Genomic DNA, 6,000 nt, shown 5'->3' on the forward strand with positions numbered 1-6,000 from the left:
CCGTTTCAGTGGGGAGTCTGAATATCCCCCATTTCAGTGAGATGTCTGAATGTCACTGCTTCAGTGAGAAGTCTGAATGTCCCCAATTTCAGTGAGGAGTCTGAATGTCCTCTGTTTCAGTGAGAAGTCTGAATGTCCTCTGCTTCAGTGAGGAGTCTGAATGTCCTCGTTTCAGTGTTAAGTATTAATGCCCCTGTATCAGTGAGGAGTTTCAACGTCACCCCGTCCCCCGCCCCTGTTTCAGCGAGGAGTCTGAATGTCCCCGGAGTAAGTGAGCAGCTTCAACATCCCACGTTTCAGTGAGGAGTTTGAATGTCCCCGTTTCAGTGAGGAGTCTGAATGTCCTTGCTTCAGTGAGGAGTCTGAATGTCCCCTCTATCAGTGATGAGTCTGAATGTCCCCGTTTCAGTGATGAGTCTGAACGTCCCCGTGTCAGTAATGAGTCTGAATATCCTCGTTTCAGTGCGGAGTTTGAACGTCCCCCGTTTCAGTGAGGAGTTTGTAAGTCCCTTTCACAGTGTGGAGTTTGAACGTCCCATGTTTAAGTGAAGAGATTGAAATTCCCGTTTCAGTGGGGAGTCTGAATATCCCCCGTTATAGTGAGATGTCTGAATGTCACTGCTTCAGTGAGAAGTCTGAATGTCCCCCGTTTCAGTGAGGAGTCAGAAAATCCCCCGTTTCAGTGAGATGTCTGAATGTCCCCTGTTTCATTGAGGAGTCTGAATGTCCTGTCCCCAGTTTCAGTGAGGAATCTGAATGTCCCTGTTTCTGTGATGAGTCTGAATGTCCTCGTTTCAGTGATGAGTCTGAATGTCCTCGTTTCAGTCCTCGTTTCAGTGCGGATTTTGAACGTCCCCCGTTTCAGTGAGGAGATTGAAATTCCCGTTTCAGTGGGGAGTCTGAATATCCCCCATTTCAGTGAGATGTCTGAATGTCACTGCTTCAGTGAGAAGTCTGAATGTCCCCAATTTCAGTGAGGAGTCTGAATGTCACTGTTTCAGTGAGATGTCCGAATATCCAGTCTTTCCGTGAGGAGATTGAATGTCCCCCGTTTCAGTGATGAGTCTTAACTTCCCCTTTTCAGTGATTATACTGAACGTCCCCGTTTCAATGAGGAGTCTGAATGTCACTGTTTCAGTGAGAAGTCTGAATGTCCTCTGTTTCAGTGAGAAGTCTGAATGTCCTCTGTTTCAGTGAGAAGTCTGAATGTCCTCTGTTTCAGTGAGGAGTCTGAATGTCACTGCTTCAGTGAGGAGTCTGAATGTCCTCGTTTCAGTGAGAAGTATTAATGTCCCCCGTATCAGTGAGGAGTTTCAACATCACCCCGTCCCCCGCCCCTGTTTCAGCGAGGAGTCTGAATGTCCCCGGATTAAGTGAGCAGCTTCAACATCCCCCGTTTCAGTGAGGAGTTTGAATGTCCCCTCTATCAGTGATGAGTCTGAATGTCCCCGTTTCAGTGATGAGTCTGAACGTCCCCGTGTCAGTAATGAGTCTGAATATCCTCGTTTCAGTGCGGAGTTTGAACGTCCCCCGTTTCAGTGAGGAGTTTGTAAGTCCCTTTCACAGTGTGGAGTTTGAACGTCCCATGTTTAAGTGAAGAGATTGAAATTCCCGTTTCAGTGGGGAGTCTGAATATCCCCCGTTATAGTGAGATGTCTGAATGTCACTGCTTCAGTGAGAAGTCTGAATGTCCCCAATTTCAGTGAGGAGTCTGAATGTCCTCTGTTTCAGTGAGAAGTCTGAATGTCCTCTGCTTCAGTGAGGAGTCTGAATGTCCTCGTTTCAGTGAGGAGTTTGAAAGTCCCTTTTACAGTGTGGAGTTTGAACGTCCCATGTTTCAGTGAGGAGATTGAAATTCCCGTTTCAGTGGGGAGTCTGAATATCCCCCATTTCAGTGAGATGTCTGAATGTCACTGCTTCAGTGAGAAGTCTGAATGTCCCCAATTTCAGTGAGGAGTCTGAATGTCCTCTGTTTCAGTGAGAAGTCTGAATGTCCTCTGCTTCAGTGAGGAGTCTGAATGTCCTCGTTTCAGTGTTAAGTATTAATGCCCCTGTATCAGTGAGGAGTTTCAACGTCACCCCGTCCCCCGCCCCTGTTTCAGCGAGGAGTCTGAATGTCCCCGGATTAAGTGAGCAGCTTCAACATCCCACGTTTCAGTGAGGAGTTTGAATGTCCCCGTTTCAGTGAGGAGTCTGAATGTCCTTGCTTCAGTGAGGAGTCTGAATGTCCCCTCTATCAGTGATGAGTCTGAATGTCCCCGTTTCAGTGATGAGTCTGAACGTCCCCGTGTCAGTAATGAGTCTGAATATCCTCGTTTCAGTGCGGAGTTTGAACGTCCCCCGTTTCAGTGAGGAGTTTGTAAGTCCCTTTCACAGTGTGGAGTTTGAACGTCCCATGTTTAAGTGAAGAGATTGAAATTCCCGTTTCAGTGGGGAGTCTGAATATCCCCCGTTATAGTGAGATGTCTGAATGTCACTGCTTCAGTGAGAAGTCTGAATGTCCCCCGTTTCAGTGAGGAGTTTGAAAGTCCCTTTTACAGTGTGGAGTTTGAACGTCCCATGTTTCAGTGAGGAGATTGAAATTCCCGTTTCAGCGGGGAGTCTGAATATCCCGCATTTCAGTGAGAAGTCTGAATGTCCCCCGTTTCAGTGAGGAGTCTGAATGTCACTGATTCAGTGAGGAGTCTGAATGTCCCCAATTTCAGTGAGGAGTCTGAATGTCACTGTTTCAGTGAGATGTCCGAATATCCACTCCTTCCGTGAGGAGATTGAATGTCCCCCGTTTCAGTGATGAGTCTTAACTTCCCCGTTTCAGTGAGGAGTCTGAATGTCCCTGCTTCAGTGAGGAGTCTGAATGTCCCCTCTATAAGTGATGAGTCTGAATGTCCCCGTTTCAGTGATGAGTCTGAACGTCCCCGTTTCAGTGATGTGTCTGAATGTCGTCTTTTCAGTGCGGAGTTTGAACGTCCCCCGTTTCAATGAGGAGTTTGAAAGTCCCTATTTCAGTGTGGAGTTTGAAGGTCCCATGTTTCAGTGAGGTGATTGAAATTCCCGTTTCAGTGAGGAGTCTGAATATCCCCCGTTTCAGTGAGGAGTCTGAATATCCCCCGTTTCAGTGAGATGTCTGAATGTCCCCTGTTTCAGTGAGGAGTCTGAATGTCCTGTCCCCCATTTCAGTGAGGTATCTGAATGTCCCTGTTTCACTGAGGTGTCTGAATGTCCCCCGTTTCAGTGAGGAGTCTGAATGTTCCTGCTTCAGTGAGATGTCTGAATGTCCACTCTTTCCTTCAGGAGATTGAATGTCCCCCGTTTCAGTGAAGAGTCTGAACTTCCCCGTTTCAGTGATTATACTGAACGTCCCCGTTTCAGTGAGGAGTCTGAATGTCCCCCGTTTCAGTGAGGAATCTGAATGTCACTGTTTCAGTGAGAAGTCTGAATGTCCCCCGTTTCAGTGAGGAGTCTGAATGTCACTGATTCAGTGTGGAGTCTGAATGTCCCCAATTTCAGTGAGGAGTCTGAATGTCCCCCGTTTCAGAGAGGAGTCTGAATATCACTGCTTCAGTGAGAAGTCTGAACGTCCCCCGTTTCAGTGAGGAGTTTGAAAGTCCCTTTTACAGTGTGGAGTTTGAACGTCCCATGTTTCAGTGAGGAGATTGAAATTCCCGTTTCAGTGGGGAGTCTGAATATCCCCCATTTCAGTGAGATGTCTGAATGTCACTGCTTCAGTGAGAAGTCTGAATGTCCCCCGTTTCAGTGAGGTGTCTGAATATTACTGATTCAGTGAGGAGTCTGAATATCCCCAATTTCAGTCAGGAGTCTGAATGTCACTGTTTCAGTGAGATGTCCGAATATCCACTCTTTCCGTGAGGAGATTGAATGTCCCCCGTTTCAGTGATGAGTCTTAACTTCCCCGTTTCAGTGAGGAGTCTGAATGTCCCTGCTTCAGTGAGGAGTCTGAATGTCCCTGCTTCAGTGAGGAGTCTGAATGTCCCCTCTATAAGTGATGAGTCTGAATGTCCCCTTTTCAGTGATGAGTCTGAACGTCCCCGTTTCAGTGATGTGTCTGAATGTCGTCTTTTCAGTGCGGAGTTTGAACGTCCCCCGTTTCAATGAGGAGTTTGAAAGTCCCTATTTCAGTGTGGAGTTTGAAGGTCCCATGTTTCAGTGAGGTGATTGAAATTCCCGTTTCAGTGAGGAGTCTGAATATCCCCCGTTTCAGTGAGATGTCTGAATGTCCCCTGTTTCAGTGAGGAGTCTGAATGTCCTGTCCCCCATTTCAGTGAGGTATCTGAATGTCCCTGTTTCACTGAGGTGTCTGAATGTCCCCCGTTTCAGTGAGGAGTCTGAATGTTCCTGCTTCAGTGAGATGTCTGAATGTCCACTCTTTCCTTCAGGAGATTGAATGTCCCCCGTTTCAGTGATGAGTCTGAACTTCCCCGTTTCAGTGATTATACTGAACGTCCCCGTTTCAGTGAGGAGTCTGAATGTCCCCCGTTTCAGTGAGGAGTCTGAATGTCACTGTTTCAGTGAGAAGTCTGAATGTCCCCCGTTTCAGTGAGGAGTCTGAATGTCACTGATTCAGTGTGGAGTCTGAATGTCCCCAATTTCAGTGAGGAGTCTGAATGTCCCCCGTTTCAGTGAGGAGTCTGAATGTCACTGCTTCAGTGAGGAGTCTGAATGTCCTCGTTTCAGTGAGAAGTATTAATGTCCCCCGTATCAGTGAGGAGTTTCAACATCACCCCGTCCCCCGCCCCTGTTTCAGCGAGGAGTCTGAATGTCCCCGGATTAAGTGAGCAGCTTCAACATCCCACGTTTCAGTGAGGAGTTTGAATGTCCCCGTTTCAGTGAGGAGTCTGAATGTCCTTGCTTCAGTGAGGAGTCTGAATGTCCCCTCTATCAGTGATGAGTCTGAATGTCCCCGTTTCAGTGATGAGTCTGAACGTCCCCGTGTCAGTAATGAGTCTGAATATCCTCGTTTCAGTGCGGAGTTTGAACGTCCCCCGTTTCAGTGAGGAGTTTGTAAGTCCCTTTCACAGTGTGGAGTTTGAACGTCCCATGTTTAAGTGAAGAGATTGAAATTCCCGTTTCAGTGGGGAGTCTGAATATCCCCCGTTATAGTGAGATGTCTGAATGTCACTGCTTCAGTGAGAAGTCTGAATGTCCCCCGTTTCAGTGAGATGTCTGAATGTCCCCTGTTTCATTGAGGAGTCTGAATGTCCTGTCCCCAGTTTCAGTGAGGAATCTGAATGTCCCTGTTTCTGTGATGAGTCTGAATGTCCTCGTTTCAGTGATGAGTCTGAATGTCCTCGTTTCAGTCCTCGTTTCAGTGCGGAGTTTGAACGTCCCCCGCTTCAGTGAGGAGATTGAAATTCCCGATTCAGTGGGGAGTCTGAATATCCCCCATTTCAGTGAGATGTCTGAATGTCACTGCTTCAGTGAGAAGTCTGAATGTCCACCGTTTCAGTGAGGAGTCTGAATGTCACTGATTCAGTGAGGAGTCTGAATGTCCCCAATTTCAGTGAGGAGTCTGAATGTCACTGTTTCAGTGATTATACTGAACGTCCCCGTTTCAATGAGGAGTCTGAATGTCACTGTTTCAGTGAGAAGTCTGAATGTCCCCCGTTTCAGTGAGGAGTCAGAATATCCCCTGTTTCAGTGAGATGTCTGCATGTCCCCTGTTTCAGTGAGGAGTCTGAATGTCACTACTTCAGTGAGAAGTCTGAATGTCCCCCGTTTCAGTGAGAAGTCTGAATGTCCCCCGTTTCAGTGAGGAGTCTGAATATCCCCCGTTTCAGTGAGATGTCTGAATGTCACTGCTTCAGTGAGAAGTCTGAATGTCCCCCGTTTCAGTGAGGAGTCTGAATATGCCCCGTTTCAGTGAGATGTCTGAATGTCCCCTGTTTCAGTGAGGAGTCTGAATGTCCCTGCTTCAGAGAGATGTCCGAATATCCACTTTTTCCGTGAGGAGATTGAATGTCCCCCGTTTCAGTGATGAGTCTG

Source organism: Hypanus sabinus, chromosome 4 (assembly GCF_030144855.1).
Source record: "Hypanus sabinus isolate sHypSab1 chromosome 4, sHypSab1.hap1, whole genome shotgun sequence".
In the NCBI taxonomy this organism is placed as follows: domain Eukaryota; kingdom Metazoa; phylum Chordata; class Chondrichthyes; order Myliobatiformes; family Dasyatidae; genus Hypanus; species Hypanus sabinus.